Source organism: Neolamprologus multifasciatus, unplaced genomic scaffold (genome assembly GCF_963576455.1).
Source record: "Neolamprologus multifasciatus unplaced genomic scaffold, fNeoMul1.2 scaffold_62, whole genome shotgun sequence".
In the NCBI taxonomy this organism is placed as follows: Eukaryota; Metazoa; Chordata; class Actinopteri; order Cichliformes; family Cichlidae; genus Neolamprologus; species Neolamprologus multifasciatus.
In genome coordinates this window covers 1-13,832 of record NW_028182017.1, presented here as the reverse complement: position 1 = coordinate 13,832, position 13,832 = coordinate 1, and the positions used below count along the sequence as shown (strand labels likewise).

The following is a 13,832-nucleotide window of genomic DNA, read 5'->3' as shown; positions in this document are numbered from 1 at the left end:
CTTAGCTTCAGTCAGTTTTTTCTTGACGTCTTTTAGCGTTTTTATTACTTCCATTAATGCATTTGGATTTTCATGCATCCGGCCATAGACTTCTCCTCTCCAGTTTCTGTCCTTAGCCGTTGTGTCAGGTTTCTCCGACCTACTGGTTTGGGTCTGCCCTTCTCTTGCTGGTGTTGGCAACTCCTGAAAGGTTGACCGTTCACTTCCATCTTCCGTTGAGATTGTATCCTCCATTTTAAGAGTCTGTTCAGTCTGTCCACTGCAACTTGGCTGTTCCTCCATTATTACCTCTGAGTCTGACATTTTTTCTTTACTTAGTTGGCGGGCAGGCGAGGTTAAGCCTTCATCTGCAGCTGAGGCTACCTTTCTCCCTGCCCCACTTTGGGGCTGACATTTAACTGTCACTGACCCTTCTTTTGGACGAACTATACGTGGGCTAGTATATTCAACGTCTGCTATTCCTCCAAGAACCACTCCAGTTTGTCCATCTGGACCATGAACTTGTCCCCCACCAAGAGTCATCACAGGCATGATGTATGAATGTGGTGGGGCACTAGGTGATACTGCGGTCCAAGTATATAATTTTGGTGTGTCAAGTTTGTTAGCATCTTCTGAGTTTGACATTAAATTCTTCATTTGGCTCTTTATCTTCTTATTTTCCTCCTTCAGCTGTTTCAATGACTCCATGACATTTTCCATGTCTCCTGTTTCCTCCATGACATCCTCCATCATCCAAGATGATGCTCCATTCCACAGGAACAGCCATTTACAGCACTTTGCATGGGTCTCCTTTAAATTCTTGATTTCTTTTTTGGCTTTCCAGTTAACTGAACGTCCCTCTGTTTCCTTTTCCAGTTGTTCCAGTTTCTGCTCGCATCTCTCTCGTTCCGTTTTAAACACCATGTTTAGGGCTATCTTCTCCTCCAGCCCTCTCTGTTGGGAGGCAATAATTTTTCTTACCTCCACATCCATCATTTTGCATTCTTTCTCCGCTGTTTTTAATGATCCAGGGAAAGCCAAGCGAATGGCTTTTTTTTTTAGCTGTTGCAGTTGCTCCTCCATAGGCCTAAATGCCCTAGACCCACTAGATGTCGCGCTGGAGCTGTTTGCCATTTTCCTGAAACACAGGCTTACCTCCCTCTCAATGACGTTACTCGACTCCTCCTCCTGGGTCACCCCACTACGTCTCCTTGAGAGTTCTCAGAATTAATCTCACCACTCCAACGGTCACAGTCTCCTCCAGACCTGCTCGGTGACACACAATTAACCCAGTGCGTCAGAGAGTTGACCGTGGTTTTATTAATGTTCACACTTAATCACAATATTTCACTCTCCCATTTAATTTAATAAACCCAAATACATTGTGTGCTGTACTTTATGCACGCTACAGCCACACAGTTTAACACCTTCTCACCACACCAAGTCGCCACAAAACCTGCGTCAAGGCGCTCTCGTATCACATAATAATAAATAAACACCATTTTATTTTAACCGGTGGGAGAGTGATGAACCAGTCAAACCCAAACTCCTCAATAGTTCACCATTTTACTTATTTTACTTCAACACTAAACAATCAAACTCCACTTAGTCTTATTTCCTCCAGACACCATTAACCATTTCAAACACACAGTCACAAACCATTCATGTCAGCCACACAATTTCAAAAAGCCAATTATCTCCTTTTAAATAATTTCTCACTTCGGAACTTCTCCACCACTAACTCCACAAATTTTAAGAAAGCATATCAAATTCAGTACCGGTCATTACCGCTTGTACCATGGAGAAAACAAACATAGCCGCCTCTGTGACTTCATACTCGGGGTCATCCGCCTGTATGGCTAGTTCAATCACCCCTTTAAATAAAAGTAAACATCGACTAATATATAGATCTAAGTCGTCCAGATCTATTTCTGAACTTACTGACACCTCATAAGGGGCATCTCCCTCTTCTATCTGTGCAGAACAGTCACAATTCACCTCCAGACGCCCCTCTACCCCTGTAACTTCAATGTGGCAGGACGCTGATCGCAACATTCTTAGGGTTTTTTATATAACTTTATATGAACAGGAATTTATCAATATTGAGTGGGTTTGTTTTTTTTTTGTTTTTTTTTCCAAATATGTGTGTGAATGTAAATGAATTTCTTACTTTTCACAAGTCCACTTTATTGCGTGCTCATAGATTCACTTCTGTTAAAGTTATTCAACAAATATATTTTCCTTTATTTATTCCTTATGGATTATGTCACGCTTATTAGTGGCTCATATATACTTAAACTTATGTCTAGACTTGAACACAGAGTTAGAGCATAATTTCATCCTTTTTAGGGTGACAAACTCCACTTTCTCTGTATCAAGACAGCTCATAACCTTTTAACAATTTTATCTAAAGGTATTATTCATTAATATTCTTCTAGGGGAATAAATGTGTGGTTTTCTAAGTACACTTAAATTTTGTCTCAAATTATTTCATTACCATTTGATCCAAATTGTAAACACTCACCTCCGCATACACCACAATAACTTCAGAGTTATATGTATTATATCTTATATTATCACAAGAAAGCAACTGGGTTAATCAAGCATACTTGTCTATAGTCTCACACTGAAAGAAAAAGACGCTCACAGTCTTATAACTTCATATATATCTTGCTTGAATCAAAAGCATTTTAAACTTTTCACTTTTCAGCCATGTAACACAAGAGAAATATGCCAACCACAGTCATTAATCATATATTCACAGCAATATTCAAAACTCATTTATATTATCATAATACACAAAACCAGCATGTTATTTACAGGGCTTTAACAGTACTTGCAAAGCATAATTATAACAGTCAATCACACTCTAAACAAAAATGAACGTCCTCTGTGTACCTCACAGCAGCCACGTCATTGTCCATAACGCCACGTTATGGACAATGGAGCCTCTAACTCTCAACATGGCCAACACAGATGCAATCCTTTAAACCAATGGAGACTCTAACTCACAAAATGACCAATTCCATATCAAACTACCTGAGACTTTAACTCAGTATTATTTTCCTTTACCTTGGGACTCTAACCCAGTATTATTACTTTTAAGCTTATTTCAAGTTTCAACACTCATGAGATTTTTTCATCAAAATCAAAACAGGCCTTCACCAGTAATTTCCGTGAGTAGACTTTTAATTTATACAATCCAATTTGGCACAGTTTGGATTTACATTCAACAGGTTGTGCCTTACCTTTAGATGTGCTGGCCTGCCCACTCACGTCAGACCACTGGCTCGTGCCTGCCCGTTCGACCACCTCGGACCGTCCAAACCTCCAAACCTTTCCCCCTCAATACCACAGGACGAGCCCCCAAAACTGTTACGGATTCAAATATTGAGGAGGGATACAGGAGGAAAACCCAAAATAACCACACTGGTCCGGCCGGGTCAAGTCAAACGATGATTTAATGAACACACGCGTGGGAGATGGACACCATACATCAGACAGCATCAGATCTCAATACAAACTCCACACACTCATTGTTTTATAGAAATCAGGGTATTAGAACGCCCCCTCATGCGTACAGATAGTACAATACAGTCAATATTGACAACTTTAGACACATCAAGAAAAACATTCTCTTCGTCTCGAGGACAGACACTGGCTCCAGTGCCTCTCCTTGGAGCGGACTGTCCCCTACGGAGACACAACATTACAGCTGCAAGGTTTTCCAAATGATCAAGTTGACCTGTATATAATACGCTGAGTCAGGGATACAATATTAAATGCATGTTGGTTTAATGAACTACCATTACTTAAAAACTTAATAAATTGATTGATTGAATCTTTATTTTGAACATGTTAAAAAAGTACATCAACATAGAATCAAAAGAGACAAATAAACAAAGCAAAGTTTAGTTAAAAAGATATAACTGAATAAAAATCACAAAGAATCACATAATATCAGTGTTATGTAAGTGCGTGCAACCTCCTGGGCCCAAAGTCATCTCACACCATGGATCAGCCAGTCATAGCGCTGACTGAAGTTTTTGACCTTTATTAACTCGGGCACAACTCTATAATAAGCAACAAACTGCCATATGTGTAAGGTGATCATGTTTACACCTGCAAAGAGAGATCATATAATTATTCTGACACCTGTAAATAAAAGATTAACACCAGGTTATAACAATCACTGTAATTCAAAGGTTAAATGTAATGTCAATAACTTCAATCAATGTTTAATGCAATGGTTATTAAATGATTCTGATATAATGATGATGATTCTGCTAAAAATGAAATAAAACACCCCTTTTCACCCGACACTCACCACTCAAACAGTCGACACTAATAAAAAGTTTGTTTTGGATGATTTTTGTCCAATTTATCCCTAACCCTAACCCTAACCCTAAACCATAAACCATAAACCCTAACCCTATCCATAACCCTAACCCTAACCCTAACCCTAGCCCTATCCATAACCCTAACCCTAACCCTAACCCTATCCATTACCCTAAACCCTAACCCTAACCCTAAACCATAAACCATAAACCCTAACCCTATCTATAACCCTAACCCCTAACCCTAACCCTAACCCCTAACCCTAACCCTAACTCTAACCCTATCCATAACCCTAACCCTAACCCTAACCCTATCCATTACCCTAAACCCTAACCCTAACCCTAAACCATAAACCATAAACCATAAACCCTAACCCTATCCATAACCCTATCCCTAACCCTAACCCTAAACCATAAACCATAAACACTAACCCTATCCATAACCCTAACCCTAACCCTAACCCTATCCATAACCCTAACCCTAACCCTAACCCTGACTCACTGCTCACCACTCAAACAGTCGACACTAATAAAAAGCTTGTTTTGGATGATTTTTGTCCAATTCATCCCTAACCCTAACCCTAAACCTAAACCATAAACCATAAACCCTAACCCTATCCATAACTCTAACCCTAACCCTAACCCTAACCCTATCCATAACCCTAACCCTAACCCTAACCCTATCCATTACCCTAAACCCTAACCCTAACCCTAAGTCAGCAGCACAGGCAATGATTGTGGCAAAGCTTGCCTCACAGGAAATACTGGCCCTGGTGTGGTGAATAAGGCTTCAGCCAGAAGCACAACAGGCTGTGGTGTGGCAAAGATGGCAGCTTCCTCCTGCGTATAGTTACAACTCTAAGCAACTGTCCTATGGAGGAAAGACTCACTGCTCACCACTCAAACAGTCGACAATAATAAAAAGTTTGTTTTGGATGATTTTTGTCCAATTCATCCCTAACCCTAACCCTAACCCTAAACCATAAACCATAAACCCTAACCCTATCCATAACCCTAACCCTAACCCTAACCCTATCCATAACCCTAACCCTAACCCTAACCCTGACTCACTGCTCACCACTCAAACAGTCGACACTAATAAAAACTTTGTTTTGGATGATTTTTGTCCAATTCATCCATAACCCTAACCCTAACCCTAAACCATAAACCATAAACCCTAACCCTATCCATAACCCTAACCCTAACCCTAGCCCTATCCATAACCCTAACCCTAACCCTAACCCTATCCATTACCCTAAACCCTAACCCTAACCCTAAACCATAAACCATAAACCCTAACCCTATCCATAACCCTAACCCTAACCCTAACCCTTCAGCCAGAAGCACAACAGGCTGTGGTGTGGCAAAGATGGCAGCTTCCTCCTGCGTATAGTTACAACTCTAAGCAACTGTCCTACGGAGGAAAGACTCACTGCTCACCACTCAAACAGTCGACACTAATAAAAAGTTTGTTTTGGATGATTTTTGTCCAATTCATCCCTAACCCTAACACTAAACCTAAACCATAAACCATAAACCCTAACCCTATCCATAACCCTAACCCTAACCCTAACCCTATCCATAACCCTAACCCTAACCCTAACCCTATCCATTACCCTAAACCCTAAACCCTAACCCTAACCCTAAGTCAGCAGCACAGGCAATGATTGTGGCAAAGCTTGCCTCACAGGAAATACTGGCCCTGGTGTGGTGAATAAGGCTTCAGCCAGAAGCACAACAGGCTGTGGTGTGGCAAAGATGGCAGCTTCCTCCTGCGTATAGTTACAACTCTAAGCAACTGTCCTACGGAGGAAAGACTCACTGCTCACCACTCAAACAGTCGACAATAATAAAAAGTTTGTTTTGGATGATTTTTGTCCAACTCATCCCTAACCCTAACCCTAACCCTAAACCATAAAACATAAACCCTAACCCTATCCATAACCCTAACCCTAACCCTATCCATAACCCTAACCCTAACCCTATCCATTACCCTAAACCCTAACCCTAACCCTAAACCATAAACCATAAACCCTAACCCTATCCATAACCCTAACCCTAATCCTATCCGTAACCCTAACCCTAACCCTAACCTTATCCATTACCCTAAACCCTAACCCTAACCCTAACCTAAGTCAGCAGCACAGGCAATGATTGTGGCAAAGCTTGCCTCACAGGAAATACTGGCCCTGGTGTGGTGAATAAGGCTTCAGCCAGAAGCACAACAGGCCGTGGTGTGGCAAAGATGGCAGCTTCCTCCTGCGTATAGTTACAACTCTAAGCAACTGTCCTACGGAGGAAAGACTCACTGCTCACCACTCAAACAGTCGGCAATAATAAAAAGTTTGTTTTGGATGATTTTTGTCCAATTCATCCCTAACCCTAACCCTAACCCTAACCCATAAACCATAAACCCTAACCCTATCCATAACCCTAACCCTATCCCTATCCATAACCCTAAACCTAACACTAACAATGACTCACTGCTACAACTCAAACAGTCGACACTAATGAAAAGTTTGTTTTGGATGATTTTTGTCCAATTCATCCCTAACCCTAACCCTAAGCCTAAACCATAAACAATAAACCCTAACCCTATCCATAACCCTAACCCTAACCCTAACCCTATCCATAACCCTAACCCTAACCCTAACCCTGACCCACTGCTACAACTCAAACAGTCGACACTAATAAAAAGTTTGTTTTGGATGATTTTTGTCCAATTCATCCCTAACCCTAACCCTAACCCTAAACCATAAACCATAAACCCTAACCCTATCCATAACCCTAACCCTAACCCTAACCCTAGCCCTATCCATAACCCTAACCCTAACCCTAACCCTATCCATTACCCTAAACCCTAACCCTAACCCTAACCCTAAACCATAAACCATAAACCCTAACCCTATCCATAACCCTAACCCTAACCCTAACCCATAAACCAAAAACCCTAACCCTATCCATAACCCTAACCCTATCCATAACCCTAACCCTAACCCTAACCCATAAACCATAAACCCTAACCCTATCCATAACCCTAACCCTAACCCTATCCATAACCCTAACCCTAACCCTAACCCTATCCATTACCCTAAACCCTAACCCTAACCCGAACCCTAAGTCAGCAGCACAGGCAATGATGGTGGCAAAGCTTGCCTCACAGGAAATACTGGCCCTGGTGTGGTGAATAAGGCTTCAGCCAGAAGCACAACAGGCTGTGGTGTGGCAAAGATGTCAGCTTCCTCCTGCGTATAGTTACAACTCTAAGCAACTGTCCTACGGAGGAAAGACTCACTGCTCACCACTCAAACAGTCGACAATAATAAAAAGTTTGTTTTGGATGATTTTTGTCCAATTCATCCCTAACCCTAACCCTAACCCTAAACCATAAACCATAAACCATAAACCCTAACCCTAACCCTATCCATAACCCTAACCCTAACCCTAACCCTATCCATTACCCTAAACCCTAACCCTAACCCTAAACCATAAACCATAAACCCTAACCCTATCCATAACCCTAACCCTAACCCTAACCCTATCCATTACCCTAAACCCTAACCCTAACCCTAAGTCAGCAGCACAGGCAATGATTGTGGCAAAGCTTGCCTCACAGGAAATACTGGCCCTGGTGTGGTGAATAAGGCTTCAGCCAGAAGCACAACAGGCTGTGGTGTGGCAAAGATGGCAGCTTCCTCCTCCGTATAGTTACAACTCTAAGCAACTGTCCTACGGAGGAAAGACTCACTGCTCACCACTCAAACAGTCGACAATAATAAAAAGTTTGTTTTGGATGATTTTTGTCCAATTCATCCCTAACCCTAACACTAACCCTAAACCATAAACCATAAACCCTAACCCTATCCATAACCCTAACCCTAACCCTAACCCTAACCCTACCCTAACCCTAACCCTAACCCCCTAACCCCCTAATCCCTAACCCTAACCCTAACCCTAACCCCCCTAACCCTAACCCCCTAACCCTAACCCTAACCCTACCCTAACCCTAACCCTAACCATAAACCATAAAACCTAACCCTATCCATAACCCTAACCCTAACCCTATACATAACCTTAACCCTAACCCTAACCCTAACCCTGACTCACTGCTCACCACTCAGTCGACACTAATAAAAAATTTTTTTTGGATTATTTTTGTCCAATTCATCCCTAACCCTAACCCTAACCCTAAACCATAAACCATAAACCCTAACCCTATCCATAACCCTAACCCTAACCCTAACCCTAGCCCTATCCATAACCCTAACCCTAACCCTAACCCTAACCCATAAACCATAAACCCTAACCCTATCCATAACCCTAACCCTAACCCTAACCCTATCCATAACCCTAACCCTAACCCTAACCCTAACCCTATCCATAACCCTAACCCTAACCCTATCCCTAACCCTGACTCACTGCTCACCACTCAAACAGTCGACACTAATAAAAAGTTTGTTTTGGATGATTTTTGTCCAATTCATCCCTAACCCTAACCCTAACCCTAAACCATAAACCATAAACCCTAACCCTATCCATAACCCTAACCCTAACCCTAACCCTAACCCTATCCATAACCCTAACCCTAACCCTAACCCTATCCATTACCCTAAACCCTAACCCTAACCCTAAACCATAAACCATAAACCCTAACCCTATCCATAACCCTAACCCTAACCCTAACCCTTAAACCATAAACCCTAACCCTATCCATAACCCTAACCCTATCCATAACCCTAACCCTAAGTCAGCAGCACAGGCAATGATGGTGGCAAAGCTTGCCTCACAGGAAATACTGGCCCTGGTGTGGTGAATAAGGCTTCAGCCAGAAGCACAACAGGCTGTGGTGTGGCAAAGATGTCAGCTTCCTCCTGCGTATAGTTACAACTCTAAGCAACTGTCCTACGGAGGAAAGACTCACTGCTCACCACTCAAACAGTCGACAATAATAAAAAGTTTGTTTTGGATGATTTTTGTCCAATTCATCCCTAACCCTAACCCTAACCCTAAACCATAAACCATAAACCCTAACCCTATCCATAACCCTAACCCTAACCCTAATCCTAACCCTAACCCTACCCTAACCCTAACCCTAACCCCCCTAACCCTAACCCCCTAACCCTAACCCTAACCCCTAACCCTAACCCTACCCTAACCCTAACCCTAACCCTAACCCTAACCATAAACCATAAACGCTAACCCTATCCATAACCCTAACCCTAACCCTATCCATAACCCTAACCCTAACCCTAACCCTAACCCTGACTCACTGCTCACCACTCAAACAGTCGACACTAATAAAAAGTTTGTTTTGGATGATTTTTGTCCAATTCATCCCTAACCCTAACCCTAACCCTAAACCATAAACCCTAACCCTATCCATAACCCTAACCCTAACCCTAACCCTAACCCTATCCATAACCCTAACCCTAACCCTAACCCTATCCATTACCCTAAACCCTAACCCTAACCCTAAACCTAAACCATAAACCGTAAACCCTAACCCTATCCATAACCCTAACCCTAACCCTAACCCTAACCCTGACTCCCTGCTCACCACTCAAAGAGTCGACACTAATAAAAAGTTTGTTTTGGATGATTTTTGTCCAATTCATCCCTAACCCTAACCCTAAACCATAAACCATAAACCCTAACCCTAACCCTATCCATAACCCTAACCCTAACCCTAACCCTATCCATAACCCTAACCCTAACCCTATCCATTACCCTAAACCCTAACCCTAACCCTAAACCATAAACCATAAACCATAACCCTATCCATAACCCTAACCCTAACCCTAACCCTAACCCTATCCATTACCCTAAACCCTAACCCTAACCCTAAGTCAGCAGCACAGGCAATGATTGTGGCAAAGATTGCCTCACAGGAAATACTGGCCCTGGTGTGGTGAATAAGGCTTCAGCCAGAAGCACAACAGGCTGTGGTGTGGCAAAGATGGCAGCTTCCTCCTGCGTATAGTTACAACTCTAAGCAACTGTCCTACGGAGGAAAGACTCACTGCTCACCACTCAAACAATCGACAATAATAAAAAGTTTGTTTTGGATGATTTTTGTCCAATTCATCCCTAACCCTAAACCTAACCCTAAACCATAAACCATAAACCCTAACCCTATCCATAACCCTAACCCTAACCCTATCCATAACCCTAACCCTAACCCTAACCCTAGCCCTATCCATAACCCTAACCCTAACCCTAACCCTATCCATTACCCTAAACACTAACCCTAACCCTAAACCATAAACCATAAACCCTAACCCTATCCATAACCCTAACCCCTAACCCTAACCCCTAACCCTAACCCTAACCCTATCCATAACCCTAACCCTAACCCTAAACCTATCCATTACCCTAAACCCTAACCCTAACCCTAAACCATAAACCATAAACCCTAACCCTATCCATAACCCTAACCCTAACCCTAACCCATAAACCATAAACCCTAACCCTATCCATAACCCTAACCCTAACCCTATCCATAACCCTAACCCTAACCCTAACCCTAACCCTATCCATTACACTAAACCCTAACCCTAACCCTAACCCTAAGTCAGCAGCACAGGCAATGATGGTGGCAAAGCTTGCCTCACAGGAAATACTGGCCCTGGTGTGGTGAATAAGGATTCAGCCAGAAGCACAACAGGCTGTGGTGTGGCAAAGATGTCAGCTTCCTCCTGCGTATAGTTACAACTCTAAGCAACTGTCCTACGGAGGAAAGACTCACTGCTCACCACTCAAACAGTCGACAATAATAAAAAGTTTGTTTTGGATGATTTTTGTCCAATTCATCCCTAACCCTAACCCTAACCCTAAACCATAAACCATAAACCATAAACCCTAACCCTAACCCTATCCATAACCCTAACCCTAACCCTAACCCTATCCATTACCCTAAACCCTAACCCTAACACTAAACCATAAACCATAAACCCTAACCCTATCCATAACCCTAACCCTAACCCTAACCCTATCCATTACCCTAAACCCTAACCCTAACCCTAAGTCAGCAGCACAGGCAATGATTGTGGCAAAGCTTGCCTCACAGGAAATACTGGCCCTGGTGTGGTGAATAAGGCTTCAGCCAGAAGCACAACAGGCTGTGGTGTGGCAAAGATGGCAGCTTCCTCCTCCGTATAGTTACAACTCTAAGCAACTGTCCTACGGAGGAAAGACTCACTGCTCACCACTCAAACAGTCGACAATAATAAAAAGTTTGTTTTGGATGATTTTTGTCCAATTCATCCCTAACCCTAACACTAACCCTAAACCATAAACCATAAACCCTAACCCTATCCATAACCCTAACCCTAACCCTAACCCTACCCTAACCCTAACCCTAACCCCCTAACCCCCTAATCCCTAAACCTAACCCTAACCCTAACCCCCTAACCCTAACCCCCTAACCCTAACCCTAACCCTACCCTAACCCTAACCCTAACCATAAACCATAAAACCTAACCCTATCCATAACCCTAACCCTAACCCTATACATAACCTTAACCCTAACCCTAACCCTAACCCTGACTCACTGCTCACCACTCAGTCGACACTAATAAAAAATTTTTTTTGGATTATTTTTGTCCAATTCATCCCTAACGCTAACCCTAACCCTAACCCTAAACCATAAACCATAAACCCTAACCCTATCCATAACCCTAACCCTAACCCTAACCCTAGCCCTATCCATAACCCTAACCCTAACCCTAACCCTAACCCATAAACCATAAACCCTAACCCTATCCATAACCCTAACCCTAACCCTAACCCTATCCATAACCCTAACCCTAACCCTAACCCTATCCATTACCCTAAACCCTAACCCTAACCCTAACCCTAAGTCAGCAGCACAGGCAATGATCGTGGCAAAGCTTGCCTCACAGGAAATACTGGCCCCGGTGTGGTGAATAAGGCTTCAGCCAGAAGCACAACAGGCTGTGGTGTGGCAAAGATGTCAGCTTCCTCCTGCGTATAGTTACAAATCTAAGCAACTGTCCTACGGAGGAAAGACTCACTGCTCACCACTCAAACAGTCGACAATAATAAAAAGTTTGTTTTGGATGATTTTTGTCCTATTCATCCCTAACCCTAACCCTAAACCATAAACCATAAACCCTAACCCTATCCATAACCCTAACCCTAACCCTAACCCTAACCCTATCCATAACCCTAACCCTAACCCTGACTCAGTGCTCACCACTCAAACAGTCGACACTAATAAAAAGTTTGTTTTGGATGATTTTTGTCCTATTCATCCCTAACCCTAACCCTAAACCATAAACCATAATTCCTAACCCTATCCATAACCCTAACCCTAACCCTATCCATAACCCTAACCCTAACCCTGACTCAGTGCTCACCACTCAAACAGTCGACACTAATAAAAAGTTTGTTTTGGATGATTTTTGTCCAATTCATCCCTAACCCTAACCCTAACCCTAAACCATAAACAATAAACCCTAACCCTAACCCTATCCATAACCCTAACCCTAACCCTAACCCTAACCCTAACCCTATCCATAACCCTAACCCTATCCATTACCCTAAACCCTAACCCTAACCCTAAACCATAAACCATAAACCCTAACCCTATCCATAACCCTAACCCTAACCCTAACCCTAACCATTACCCTAAACCCTAACCGTAACCCTAAGTCAGCAGCACAGGCAATGATTGTGGCAAAGCTTGCCTCACAGGAAATACTGGCCCTGGTGTGGTGAATAAGGCTTCAGCCAGAAGCACAACAGTCTGTGGTGTGGCAAAGATGTCAGCTTCCTCCTGCGTATAGTTACAACTCTAAGCAACTGTCCTACGGAGGAAAGACTCACTGCTCACCACTCAAACAATCGACAATAATAAAAAGTTAGTTTTGGATGATTTTTGTCCAATTCATCCCTAACCCTAACCCTAACCCTAAACCATAAACCATAAACCCTAACCCTATCCATAACCCTAACCCTATCCATAACCCTAACCCTAACCCTAACCCTAGCCCTATCCATAACCCTAACCCTAACCCTAACCCTATCCATTACCCTAAACACTAACCCTAACCCTAAACCATAAACCATAAACCCTAACCCTATCCATAACCCTAACCCCTAACCCTAACCCCTAACCCTAACCCTAACCCTATCCATAACCCTAACCCTAACCCTAAACCTATCCATTACCCTAAACCCTAACCCTAACCCTAAACCATAAACCATAAACCCTAACCCTATCCATAACCCTATCCCTAACCCTAACCCTAACCCTATCCATAACCCTAACCCTAACCCTAACCCTATCCATTACCCTAAACCATAACCCTAACCCTAAGTCAGCAGCACAGGCAATGATTGTGGCAAAGCTTGCCTCACAGGAAATACTGGCCCTGGTGTGGTGAATAAGGCTTCAGCCAGAAGCACAACAGGCTGTGGTGTGGCAAAGATGGCAGCTTCCTCCTGCGTATAGTTACAACTCTAAGTAACTGTCCTACGGAGGAAAGACTCACT

The 13,832-nt window shown here is 42.9% G+C and overlaps 1 long non-coding RNA gene across 38 annotated transcripts in view; it reads right to left on the bottom strand.

Moving 5' to 3' along the window:
* The window catches only part of LOC146490186 (uncharacterized), a 29,289-nt gene extending 15,892 nt beyond the window's left edge, over window positions 1-13,397 (bottom strand). For 11 of the 38 annotated variants that reach the window (XR_014872956.1, XR_014872951.1, XR_014872952.1 and 8 more), the window contains exons 1-3: window positions 9,583-9,884; window positions 9,437-9,485; window positions 6,698-6,779 (exon numbers count right to left, since the gene is read on the bottom strand). This is a non-coding gene — a long non-coding RNA (uncharacterized LOC146490186). The other 27 variants (XR_014872962.1, XR_014872965.1, XR_014872941.1 and 24 more) reach the window with 16 other exon arrangements.
* Between the last annotated feature and the right edge of the window lie 435 nt (window positions 13,398-13,832).